We start from the raw sequence: 14949 nt of genomic DNA on the forward strand, positions 1-14949 counted from the left end.
GAAAAATGTTAATCAAATCACACTACAAGAAATATGTCAACTTGTGACCACCACTATTGGTCACTGAATGGTCACAAATTTCCATTTGTGACCTTTTTGTGACCAAAAACATAAGGTCAAAAGCTGGCCGTCGTAAACTGACTATAGCGACCTTTCTTCTGGAATGGTCGCAAACGTTTATGACCAAAATACATCTACTGTGGCGTTTTGGTCACTAGCAACCTCCCCGGGCCACGTAGGCATCCAGTGCGGCGATCTGATGTGGCACAAGATTCAGCCCGATCCAATTCGATTTTCTACATGGGCCTAGCCCAACAATTCGGCCTTTTTACTGTATTTTTTTCTAGCTACATGGGTTATTTTTTCTAATAGTTTTGATTTCTACATTGGCCTGACCCAACAATTGGGCCTTTCGTTTTTGGGCCATGGCCTTTTTGGCTCAACAGTTACATTTCTTTTTTTAGTTACATTTCTTTTTTTAAGACAGATCCAATAGTCAGATGGGTTTGAGTGGGTCCCAATGGTCAGAGTCATGTTCTTCAAATTTTGATTTTCCAGTAAATAAAAACAAATATTCAAATCAGAACTGACTGAAAACAGAAGTAATACTTCAACAACCAAATTTGGCACCTTACAATCAAACATACACCACGTTTATAATCGAACATACTTCACATCAGGTTTACAGCCACCAAGAACACAACTAAATATCAAAATATAACTATCTATCAGAGTATAACTAGCACCAATGAGCTAGAACTCAATGCTTCTTCACTTCTTGGAGCCCACGACGAAACACGAATGAAGTACAACATCTGCAAGTTATCAAACAATATGGGAAGGAGCAAAATAAAGGCAAATCTAAAAGCATATTAACTTGTAGGCAGTCTGTGTGCATAAATAAAGTAAAACAAGCAAAATGAGGCATAGAAATCAGTGGATACAAGTAGTTACTATCAGCAGCAAGTAAATACTACTCCAATCACATCACGTTTACAATCCTATAAATGTGACATTTTTATCATTTAAGCATAGAAGGACAAATTAAACATCATTTAGATGTTTGAAACAAAGAACCGGAATTTAAACGTTTGAACAACAAAAAAATTGTTCCAGCAGATCATATCTGGTATAAATTAACTCCTTTGACACCAATATTATACAACATCAAAGAAGTATACATACTGATCAGGTTTAATTAGCACATAGAAGCTAATGTATATTTTGTAGCACATAATTCAACATCATGCAAATGCACTATAGACACTGAAAGAAGAAAACACATACCCACATTGTTATATATAGTTCTGCTAGGGAATTTTAAAAACATAATCAAATGCAAATAGGAAGAACACCAAGATTGGTTTCTATACGAAAATAAACTACAGCTAAAGGAAGGGTAACCGATGAAAAAAAATCCCTGATATACAAAGGTAAGCTCATTGTGCATTTTCTTTTTCAATGTGATACACAATAAGCATAAGTAACCAAACAATAATCCAGTATTGTTCGGTGAACTTAACTCAAACAATAATCTTACAACAGGGTGTGGAGACAGAAGTAAAAACCAGCATCATGATTTATAAGATGCAATGAATCAGATTGATTCTTCTCGTACACTCATTAGCAAAGAATCTTAGTCAAACTAAATAAAGGATCTCCATTGTCAAATGGGCAGAGGCAGTCATGCAGATAGATATTCCTTCACCTAAGGTTCAGGTAAGTGCAAGAAGCGTGAAAGATCCATTTTCAGATCATCATTACCCAGTCATACTCTCCGCGGACCCTTTCCACTCCATACTCCATGCCTACATACACTCCAGCAACAGCACCTGCAGATTAACAGAAGAAGCATCGAAATGTGTCAGCGAACATAAGAAGAAACGGATGAGTGTTTGACGCCAATGCATTTATATCAGCCAAATAAAACAACAGAGTAATACGCTTCTACTTGGTTATCCCAATATGCGCCCTCCTTGCACATTTTCTTCAGCTGCATAAACGACCAGAATACCATATTAGTACACTGTAGATTTCTGAATCGGGAAGAACATGTTTGAATGGAGAAGACGGAAATAGGACTCAAGCGAACAAGATAGAGGAAAGGAGAGGACCTTCCATGGCCCTCCTCTTGAATCAGCATCGGCATCGGCATCCCCAGCAGCTTCTCTCTCCATGGCCTCCTTCCTTCACCGCGCAAGGAGGGAGATGAGATGGGAGGGCAGCAGCTTCCGTCTCCAGGGCCTCCTTCCTTCACCACCAAGGGAGATGAGATGGGAGGACAGTGCCTGCACATGACCGAACGCACACACGCCTACATCAGATGAGATGCAGATAGGAAAAAAAACCAGAGATAGAAGAAGAAGAAGAAGGAGAAGAGAATGAGAGGAGGGGTCTGACCTCCTGCAGTCTCACCATGGCCATCTAGGGTTCCTGGAGCCGCCGAGGAGGGAGGGAGGGAGCGAGGCCTGCAGCTTGTCGAGCGACTCCTGCGCCTGGTCGGAGCAGCGGACGCAAAGCGACTTGATGGCCTCGCTGGCCTCCTCGGCGCGGTTCTGATGCTTCATCACGATGGCCATGTCCTTGAGCGCGGTGTCCACGCAGTTGCCGGCGTTGATGGCGCCCCAAAACAGCGCAATCGCCTTCTCCGGGTCCTTGTCCACAAGCTGCCATCCATCACAGCAGAACCACCACCATCAGCCCCGAACATCAGCAAATTCAAATCGCAAACAGAAAAAAAAGCTCCTATACAAGGACGCACCTGGACGCGCTTGACGTGGACGTAGGGGATGTCGCCGACAGGGACATTGTGGGTGACGTGGAAGGAGTCAGAGTGCGTCCGCGACATGGACACCGCCGCCGGCTTGACAGGGGAGCAGGGCGCGGACTTGGTCGGCCGGAGCACGCCGCCAACGCCGCCACCGGCGAGCCACTGGTCCAGCTAGTGGTGGTGGTGCATCATGGCGTCGCCCTGGATCGGATTAAGGAGGAGGGAGACGGCGCAGGGTAGGAGGTCGTCCACCACAGCGACCCCGCGAGCCCCGGGAGCCCCGGCGAGGGAGAGCGCCAGGACCCCCACTCGTGACCGGTTGTGGCGACCATGTCCACGACGGCCTCCATCGCGGGCCAGTTGGATCTGAGAGTGCAGAGGGGAGGGATCTGGGTCGGGAGCGCGATGGGGAGGGCCAAGCGGTGACCGTGTGGGGGGAACACCCGAGGAGTGGGGTGGGGGCGGCGGCGCGTCGAGATCTAGAGGGAGGGAGTGAGGTTGGGGGCGGTGGCGGGGGATCCAGAAGGAGTGGTGTGCGGCGGCGCTGGATCCAAAGAGAGGGAGAGGGTGAGAGCGCTAGGGTTCGCTGCGCGGGGAGTGGTGTGCGGCGGGGTAGCTCGCGGTGGGTGGGTGAGACCGTGAGAGGGTGAGGTGAGGGCCGTTGGATCCAGGAGGATCTGACAGTGATTTATCCATGATCCGCGTGAGAGGCCTTTGGACCAATCAAAACGTAGTATATAGGTATGATATTTTGACCATTTAAATTGGTCGTAATTGAATAAAAGTAAGGTGCTAAATCATCTTAGCTATTTTATTATGACCTGAAAATATGAAAAAAAAAACTACTCATTGTGTCAGAAAATTTGACTATAGTTTTCTGAATAATCACAAATTGAAATAAGACAAATATTTTTTAAAGAGTTATGAGAAATGAGTTCTCTTAAATCATTTTTTTGTATTTCGAGTGTCCAAAATGAGTTTTTTTGTGAAGGACCTATAATATATTTGTTGCAAAAGTGGACCAAATCAATTTTCTAAAATATTAGGACATATTTAATACACAATTGACCAAATGGTTGGGTGTCAAAAGATTCGATTCACCTCTGGTGAAAAAGACAAATTCCCGCCGATTCAGTAGGAAGCGAGTCAAATTTGAACTGCAGCAGCCTCATAGTTTTCTCTTTATTTTTTTTAAAAATCATTTCTAGATACATAAGTATCTATTTAATCAGAGAAACATCAAAAGTTTTTCAAGATTCAACCACTAGCTTGGAACGGTCAAGCCTGCTGTTTTGACCGCATTTTGAAACGGGCATAAAAATTTCAAAAAAATCAAAAAATTGGAAAACCTTCGCATTGTGTCATTATATGTGACCAAGTTTCCAGGAAAAATAATAAACTTGTAATAGGGAAATTATTTCAAAAAAGTGTTCTCAGAAATGAGCTGTCCTGCATGAAGATTCATGGCTTTCATACCAAATGATCAATCTTATGGCCACATTCATGGCATAGTTTGTTCAAATGATCTCATATTGTGCACAGGGGTGCATCTTGGAATTCCAAACAATGTTGATTTGGGAGTTTTTCATATTTTTTGCTCAAAAGAACCATTTTCCATTTTTCGAGTGCCCAAAAGGAGGGTTTTTTGTGAAGGACCTCCTAAATAATTGTTGCAAAATTGGACCAAATCATTTTTCTAAAATACTAGGCCATATTTAATGCACAATTGACAAAATGGTTGGGGTGTAAAAAGTTTTGATCACCTCTCGTGAAAAAGACAAATTTCCGCCGATTTAGTTGGAAGCGGGTCAAATTTGAACTGCAGCTGCCTCATAGTTTGCTATTTATTTTTTCCAAAAATCATTTCTAGGTACATAAGTATCTATTTAATCATAGAAACACCAAAAAAATTCCAAGATTCAACCACTAGCTAGGAACGGTCATTCCCGTCGTTTTGACCGCATTTTGAAACGGGCATAAAAAATTAAAAAAAATTAAAAAATTGGGAAACCTTCGCATTGTGTCATTATATGTGGCCAAGTTCCTAGGAAAAATAATAAACTTGTAATACGGCAATTATTTAAAAAAGTGTTCTCAGAAACGAGCTATCACATGTGGAGATCAATGGCTTTCAAGCCAAATTATCAATCTTATGGCCACATCCATGGCATAGTTTGTTTAAATGATCTCATATTGTGCACAAGGGTGCATATTGGAATGGCAAACAATGTTGCCTAAGGAAGTTGTCACTTTCATTGGACGAAAAAACCATTTTCCATTTTTTGAGTGCCCAAAAGGAGGTTTTTTTGTGAAGGACCTACCAAATAATTGTTGCAAAATTGGACCAAATCATTTTTCTAAAATACTAGGCCATATTTAATGCACAATTGACCAAATGGTTGGGTGTAAAAAGTTTTGATCCACCTCTCATGAAAAAGACAAATTTCCGCCGATTTAGCTGGAAGCGGGTCAAATTTGAACTGTAGCTACCTTGTAGTTTGCTCTTTATTTTTTTCAAAAATCATTTCTAGGTACATAAGTATATATTTAATCATAGAGACACCAAAAAAAATCTAAGATTCAACCACTAGCTAGGAACGGTCATTCCCGCCGTTTTGACCGCATTTTGAAACGGGCATAAAAATTAAAAAGAAAATCAAAAAGTTGGGAAACCTTCGCATTGTGTCATTATATGTGGCCAAGTTCCTAGGAAGAATAATAAACTTGTAATACGGCAATTATTTTTAAAAAGTGTTCTCAGAAACGAGCTATCACGTGTGGAGATCAATGGCTTTCAAGCCAAATGATCAATCTTATGGCCACGTCCATGGCATAGTTTGTTCAAATGATCTCATATTGTGCACAAGGGTGCATATTGGAACGGCAAACAATGTTGCCTAAGGAAGTTTTCAATTTCGTTGGACCAAAAAACCATTTTCCATTTTTCGAGTGCCCGAAAGGAGGTTTTTTTGTGAAGGAACTACCAAATAATTGTTGCAAAATTGGACAAAATCATTTTTATAAAATACTAGGCCATATTTAATGCACAATTTACAAAATGGTTGGGTGTAAAATATTTTGATCCACCTCTCGTGAAAAAGACAAATTTCCGCCAATTCAGTTGGAAGCGGGTCAAATTTGAACTGCAGCTACCTCATAGTTTGCTATTTATTTTTTCCAAAAATCATTTCTAGTTACAGAAGGACCTATTTAATCATAAATACATGGTTTGGTGGCGATACGTCGAGGTTTGGGCGGTGGCCGAGGGCCCCAACTCTAGAGCGCGTAAACTCGCATGCCCGTCGCATGGTCACGGCATGACCGTAATGTTGCCATGTGTTCTAGGCGGCCTAGGCATGTCTAGTGGGTTGGGCACTCCCCAGGTTGGTGCTAGGAAGAAAATTACAACATAAGATTCTCACGAGGAGACCGATCGATGCTCAAACATGAATTAGCAGCCAAGTGTTTGATTAGTGGTACGGGAAATGCACATGGCCAATGGGCGTGAGTTTTGGCCGAGGATGATCATCTACTAAGGAGAATGTCTTCACAAATTTTTTAGCTCAAAAGGAGGATCCTAGGTGGTACTTGCTTTGCAAAGTACCACGCTGGACAAAAATATGAATGTTGAAGCTGGGCTCAAAATAATGAATGGAGTGAGCTGAAATTTTGTGGAGGATGGTTATTTGGGCATAGGAAAGCATTATAGAAAATTGATACCATTTGGACATGCCAAAGTAGTACTTCCTTCACAATGCTCTTCTATGGACAGAAACTTGGGAAAACTAGTGAGAGAGATTGGATGAATGAAATGAGCTCAAAATTGGTGTAGGTAACTTACTTAGGTATGGTCATGCGCTGGTAAATTTTCAGATCATTTGGGTAAGCCTAGCTAGTACTTACTTCACAAAGCTTCTCTCGAGGTAGAAACTTTGGAAATTTCCCGAGAAAGATTTACTAGGAAAATTTAGCTGAATATTATCATGTGGCAATGATTTGGGTATGGAAGAGTGCCCGAAAAGTTTGAGGGTAATAGGAGGGGTCTATATAACACTTGCTTTGCAACGTTCCAATTTGGCCATAAAATATAAATCGAACCTGGGCTCACATAGATGATTTGACTGAGCTGCAATTTGGAGGAGGTTGATAATTTGGGCATATGAAGGAACTGTATAAATTTCATGTCATTTAGAGATATAAAAAAGGTACTTCCTTCACAATGCTTCTAGGTGGACAAAAACTTTGGAAATTTGCGAAGGAAGATTTGCTAGGCAAATGGAGCTGAATTTTGTCATGCGGTAATAATTTGGATAGGAAAGAGTGCCCAAAAATTCTGAGGGCAATCAAGAATATATAAATAGCACTTCCTTCATAAAGTGTTTTTATGAACAGAATAGGAAAATGAATATTGTTAAATTAGTTTTGAACTAGGCAAGGAAGGATTTTTACATATTTGATGAAGATATGCCCCAAAGAATTTATGGGATTTTTTTGGGAATTTTGGGAATGATAGAAATATAGGTTGCTTCACAACCTAGGGCAAAAACTGCCACATGGACATGACACATAGGCAAAACTGATGAGATGGCGCCTAGTCATCACAACCCACCACAATCTACAAGGCTATGACCATCTATATTGGTCATTAACAACTAGAAATAAGGCAGCGGACTAGCACTGTTTGCTTTGTGACCATTTCGTGTAAGGAAATTACGACCTTTCTGACCAAAATGGTCGCAATGGTTTAGGGTTTGGAGCCCCCTGAACAGCTTTTGACCAATTGGTCTAAAATGGTCATAAATTTATGACCAATTCTTCGAGGGTCACTGACAGAAGGTCATAAGTTGACATATTTCTTGTAGTGTCAAGCATTTGAAAAATAACTCCGCCTATGTCTTCTAGGCATAGTCGGTCCCAAGCCCGGGTAAAGGAGGAGGGTTATGATAGGCTTGGCGAGCCAAGTAAAAACTAGCCAGTCCCATGGGTATGAGACCCATTTGAGCGAGAGTGGTACTAGGATGAGTGACCTCTTAGAAAGTCCTTGTGAAAGGGTTTCATATCTAAGAGTTGTGATAGGCTTGGCGAGCCAACATAAAAACTAGCTAGTCCTTTGAGTATGAAACCCATTTGGGTGAGAATAGTAATAGGATGGGTGACCTCCTGGGAAGTCCTCGTGAAAGGGTTTTATATCTAGCCTACCCCAACTTATTTGGGACAAAAGACTTAGTAAGTAAGTAAGTAAGGAAGCATATGAAAATTGCTAAATGTGCATAGAGGAAATGTATACTATGTATACGAAAATATTTAATCTTGCATTTGAAAAAATGTTAATCAAGCATTGGAAAAATAATGAATGTGCATAAAAGAATGTTGACCATGTATAAAAATGTAAATTTAATATTTGAAATTTTGTATCAAGCATTCAATAATCTTAAAATGCGTATAGAAAAAATGGCGACTGTGTATTGGAAAAGTATTGATATGGTATTTCAAAAATGTTAATCACCATTAGAAAATGTAAAAAATGTGTATAAAAGAAATACTAATCATTTATTTTGAAAATGTGAAATGCGTATATAAAAATTGTTCCTGATGTATGCAAAATGTTTGTGTCTCATAATAGTATACATCAGAAATTATATTAAAAAATGTCACCCATGTATTTCAAAAATATTAAACATGTATACAAAAAATGTTCCTGATATGTTAAAAGTTTTTACAGTATGTATGCTAAAGGGAAAAGCCAAAAGTTATAAATTTTCATAAATTTAATCATGTCTTTTTAGATATTGAAAAGTATATATAAATGTACCTAATGTATACAAAAAATGTACAATATTTATACAAAAACTTTACATCAAATAATATAAGACTTGGAGAATTTTAAGCATGTAATAGGAAATAATAAGCGTGTATAAAAAAGTGTGCCTAATGTATACATAAAATGTTCAAATGTGCCTCGAAAAAGTAGACATTAATTAAAAACATATGTTTCAAAAAAAGTTAAGCATGTATTTACAGAACGAAGTTTATTACCATGAAAAAATGTTCAACGTGCATGTTAAAATTGTATTTATTTTATTCAATTTTTTTTTCAAAATATCTATTAAAAGAATATGTACATTGTATAGTCAAAAATTGTGTAACTTGTTCCAAGAAAATGTTTCAGATGTACACTAAAATGTATATGGTGTACTGAAAGAATTAGTTATATGTTCAGCAATCGACTCCCTTTTTTGTGAAAATGATTCAGATCTATTATCAAAGTTCAGCAAATGTACAAAGTATCTTGAACATAATAAAAATTATATTGAGATTCCAAGACCCCCAAACAACCACTACTATCGCCAGAATGAGCCATCGATGTGCCGCTGTCGCCGCTCCCCAACTGGAACCAGCTTGACCTTAAGCCGCAGTAGTCGCCCTTGAACCCTTGCATAAATCTGAAGGACCTAACACCAAATCTCGCCACAAGACGAGAAACCCCTAACCTCACCGCCCCAAAGAGATGGCAGGAATTTACACCGGAGCTCCATCGATTACATCCAGACGGACGAACTCGAGGAGCATCAGAGCACGGAAGAGACTAAACATGTGGTGTATGTGGCAAGGGTAGCAGTGGAGGACGACTTTGGGATGTATCCAGCGGGATCGAGACATTGTCGGTGAGATCGGATCATGGTGAGAGGGCTTGAGCCGCCATAGTTGGGCCACACGAATCCAGATAATGACCCGGGGGGTGTGGTGGGACGTGGCAGTGACAAAGCAAATGCAGTATTGCTGGACCTGAGGAATTTATCTATTAATTATCTGCAAAAAGAATTAACTAAATAGCACTCTCCAAATAAAAATGGCAGCAATTCTCGTGAGAGCTAAAGTTTCTGCTTTTTACAGCATGATCACAAAGACTTTCCCCAAGTCTTCCCAAAGGTTCTACTTGGCACAAACACTAATTAAAAGCATAAAACCACATCTAAACAGAGGCTAGATGAATTATTTATTACTAAACAGGAGAAAAAAGTAAGGAACAAAAGTAAAGTTGGGTTGCCTCCCAACAAGCGCTATCGTTTAACGCCCCTAGCTAGGCATGATGATTTCAATGATGCTCACATAAAAGATAAGAATTGTAACATAAAGAGAGCATCATGAAGAATATGACTAGCACATTTAAGTCTAACATACTTCCTATGCATAGGGATTTTGTGAGCAAACAACTTATGGGAGCAATAATCAACTAGCATAGGAAGGCAAAACAAGCATAACTTCAAAACTTTAAGCACATAGAGAGGAAACTTGATATTATTGCAATTCCTACAAGCATATGTTCCTCCCTCATAATAATTTTCAGTAGCATCATGAATGAATTCAACAATATAACCAGTACCTAAAGCATTCTTTTCATGATCTACAAGCATAGAAATTTTATTACTCTCCACACAAGCAAAATTCTTCTCATGAATAATAGTGGGAGCAAACTCAACAAAATAACTATCATGGGATTGAAAAATTGAAATCAAGATGACAAGTTTCATTGTTATCATTATTCTTTAAAGCATACGTGTCATCACAATAATCATCATAGATAGGAGGTATGCTTTCATCATAATAAATTTGCTCATCAAAACTTGGGGGACAAAAAATATCATCTTCATCAAACATAGCTTCCCCAAGCTTGTGGCTTTGCATATCCTTAGCATCATAGATATTCAAGGAATTCATACTAACAACATTGCAATCATGCTCATCATTCAAAGATTCAATGCCAAACATTTTATGTAATTCTTCTTCTAGCATTTGAGCACAATTTTCCTTTCCATCATACTCACGAAAGATATTCAAAAAGATGAAGCGTATGAGGCAAACTTAATTCCATTTTTTATAGTTTTCTTTTATAAACTAAACTAGTGATAAAACAAAAAACTAAGAGACTCGATTGCAAGATCTAAAGATATACCTTCAAGCACTCACCTCCCCGGCAACGGCGCCAGAAAAGAGCTTGATGTCTACTACACAACCTTCTTCTTGTAGACGTTGTTGGGCCTCCAAGTGCAGAGGTTTGTAGGACAGTAGCAAATTTCCCTCAAGTGGATGACCTAAGGTTTATCAATCCGTAGGAGGTAGGGATGAAGATGGTCTCTCTCAAGCAACCCTACAACCAAATAACAAAGAGTCTCTTGTGTCCCCAACACACCCAATACAATGGTAAATTGTATAGGTGCACTAGTTCGGCGAAGAGATGGTGATACAAGTGGTATATGGATAGTAGATAATAGTTTTTGTAATATGAAAATATAAAAACAGCAAGGTAGCAAGTGATAAAAGTGAGCGTAAACGGTATTGCAATGATAGGAAATAGGGCCCAGGGTTCATACTTTCGCTAGTGTAAGTTCCCTCAACAATAATATCATAATTGGATCACATAACTATCCCTCAACATGCAACAAAGAGTCACTCCAAAGTCACTAATAGCGGAGAGCGAACGAAGAGATTATGGTAGGGTACGAAACCACCTCAAAGTTATTCTTTCCAATTAATCCGTTGGGCTATTCCTATAAGTGTCACAAACAGCCCTAGAGTTTGTACTAGAATAACACCTTAAGACACAAATCAACCAAAACCCTAATGTCACCTAGATACTCCAGTGTCACCTCAAGTATCCGTGGGTATGATTATACGATATGCATCACACAATCTTAGATTCATCTATTCAACCAACACAAAGGACCTCAAAGAGTGCCCCAAAGTTTCTACCGGAGTATCACGACGAAAACGTGTGCCAACCCCTATGCATAGGTTCATGGGCGTAACCCGCAAGTTGATCACCAAAACATACATCAATTGAATCACGTGGCATCCCATTGTCACCACAGATACGCACGGCAAGACATACATCAAGTGTTCTCAAATCTTTAAAGACTCAATCCGATAAGATTACTTCAAGGGGAAAACTCAATCCATTACAAGAGAGTAGAGGGGGATGAGAAACATAAGATCCAACTATAATAGCAAAGCTCATGATACATCAAGATCGTGCCAAATCAAGAACACGAGAGAGAGAGAGAGAGATCAAACACATAGCTACTGGTACAAACCCTCAGCCCCGAGGGAGAACTACTCCCTCCTCGTCATGGAGAGCACCGGGATGATGAAGATGGCCAACGGAGAAGGATTGCCCCCTCCGGCAGGGTGCCGGAACGGGTCTAGATTGGTTTTCGGTGGCTACGGAGGCTTCTGGCAGCGGAACTCCCGATCTATTATGCTCACAGATGTTTTTAGGGTATATGGAGATATATAGGCGGAATAAGTATGTCAGGGGGGCCACAAGGGGCTCACGAGGGTGGAGGGCGCGCCCAGGGGGGTGGGAACGCCCCCTGCCTCGTGGCCTCCTCGTAGAGCCCCCGATGTGCACTCCAAGTCTTTTGGGCTTCTTTCCTTCCAAAAATGAGTTCCGTGATGTTTCAGGTCAATTGGACTCCGTTTGATTTTCCTTTTCTTCGAAACCCTAAAATATGGTAAAAACAGAAACTGGCACTGGGCTCTGGGTTAATAGGTTAGTCCCAAAAAATGATATAAAAGTGTATAATAAAGCCCATAAACATTCAAAACAGTAGATAATATAGCATGGAGCAATTAAAAATTATAGATACGTTGGAGACGTATCACCTAGCGCGGTTACAGACATATTTCTTTAGGACTCCCTTGAACCTCTCAAAGGGGAACATATTGCGTAGAAATACGGGCCCCAGAATGACAATCTCATCGACTAGATGAACTAGGACGCGCGGATATTGAAGAAGGATGGTGGGAACACCAGCTCGAAACTGACAAGACATTGCGCCACGTCACTCCTTAGCCTTGGTATGATTTCTAGATCGATCACGTTCTGAGAGATTGCATTGAGGAATGCACATAGCTTCACAATGGCTAATCAGACGTTTTTCGGTAGAAGCCCCCTCAATGCAACCGGAAGCAGTTGCATCATAATCACGTGGCAGTCATGAGACTTTAGGTTCTGGAACTTTTTCTCTAGCATATTTATTATTCCCTTTATATTCGATGAGAAGCCAGTCGGGACCTTCATACTAAGCAGGCATTCAAAGAAGATTTCCTTCTCTTCTTTGGTAAGAGCGTAGCTGGCAGGACCTTCATACTGCTTTGGAGGCATGCCATCTTTTTCGTGCAAACGTTGCAGGTCCTCCCGTGCCTCACGTGTATCTTTTGTCTTCCCATACACGCCCAAGAAGCCCAGCAGGTTCACGCAAAGGTTCTTCGTCACGTGCATCATGTCGATTGAAGAGCAGACCTCTAGGACTTCCAGTAGGGTAGGTCCCAAAATATATATTTCTTCTTCCACATGGGTGTACGTCCCTCAGCGTCATTCGGAACAGCTAGTCCGCCGGGACCCTTTCCAAAGATTACGTGTAAATCATTGACCATAGCATGTGATCACTAGTACGCATGGCGGGCTTCTTCCGGTGATCTGCCTCGCCTTTGAAATGCTTGCCTTTCTTTCGACATTGATGGTTGGTCGGAAGAAATCGACGATGGCCCAGGTACACATTCTTCATGCATTTGTCCAGATATATACTTTCGGTGTCAGCTAAACAGTGCGTGCATGCGTGGTATCCCTTGTTTGTCTGTCCTGAAAGGTTACTGAGAGCGGGCCAATCGTTGATGGTTATAAACAACAATGCATGCAGGTTAAATTCCTCCTGTTTGTGCTCATCCCACACACATACAACGTTTCCATTCCACAGCTGTAAAAGTTCTTCAACTAATGGCCTTAGGTACACATCAATGTCGTTGCCGAGTTGCTTAGGGCCTTGGATGAGAATTGGCATCATAATGAACTTCTGCTTCATGCACATCCAATGAGGAAGGTTATACATACACAGAGTGATTGCTGCTCTGCTCCCCGAAAGGATTAATGCCATCCGCGCTTAAACCAAACCATACGTTTCTTGGGTCACCTGCAAACTCATCCCAATACATTCTCTCGATTTTTCTCCACTGCGACTCGTCAGCGGGTGTTCTCAACTTCCCGTATTTCTTACGGCCCTCTCTATGCCATCGCATCAACTTGGCATGCTCTTCGTTTATGAACAGACGTTTCAACTGTGGTATTATAGGAGCATACCACATCACCTTCGCAGGAACCGTCTTCCTGGGGGGCTCACCTTCAACATCACCAGCGTCATCTCGTCTGATCTTATACCGCAATGCACCGCATACCGGGCATGCGTTCAAATCCGCGTACACACTGCGGTATAGGATGCAGTCATTAGGGCATGCATGTATCTTCTGCACCTCCAATCCTAGAGGGCATACCACCTTCTTTGCTACGTGCGTACTGTCGGGCAATTCGTTATCTTTGGAAGCTTCTTCTTCAATATTTTCAATAGCTTCTCAAATCCTTTGTCAGGCACAACATTCTCTGCCTTCCAATGCAGCAATTCCAGTACGGTACCGAGCTTTGTGTTACCATCTTCGCAATTGGGGTACAACCCTTTTTTTGTGATCCTCTAAGATACGATCGAACTTTAGCTTCTCCTTTTGACTTTCGCACTGTGTCCTTGCATCAACAATGAACCGGCGGAGACCATCATCATCGGGCACATCGTCTGGTTCCTCTTGATCTTCAGCAGCTTCCCCCGTTGCAGCATCATGGTATTCAGGGGGCACATAGTTGTCATCGTCCTCTTCTTCTTCGCTGTCTTCCATCATAACCCCTATTTCTCTGTGCTTTGTCCAAACATTATAGTGTGGCATGAAACCCTTATAAAGCAGGTGGGTGTGAAGGATTTTCCGGTCAGAGTAAGACTTCGTATTCCCACATATAGGGCATGGACAACACATAAAACCATTCTGCTTGTTTGCCTCAGCCACATCAAGAAAATTATGCAGACCCTTAATGTACTCGGAGGTGTGTCTGTCACCATACATCCATTGCCAGTTCATCTGTGTGCATTATATATAATTATGTGTGTCAAAAGTAAGAAAATTAGACAAGTATCTATCTAAAGTAAGAATTATTCTTCTTTCAGAAAGAAGATAAGAACATGAGGCTCACGATGGTGGTGTCGGCGATGAGATCAGCGCGGGCGATCGACGGCGGTGAAGATGGGGACGGGACGTGACGGACCGCTAAATCTATGCAAATCTCGGGGAAAATAAAGCTT

The sequence above is a fragment of the Triticum urartu genome, chromosome 5 (assembly GCF_003073215.2).
Source record: "Triticum urartu cultivar G1812 chromosome 5, Tu2.1, whole genome shotgun sequence".
Lineage (NCBI taxonomy): Eukaryota > Viridiplantae > Streptophyta > Magnoliopsida > Poales > Poaceae > Triticum > Triticum urartu.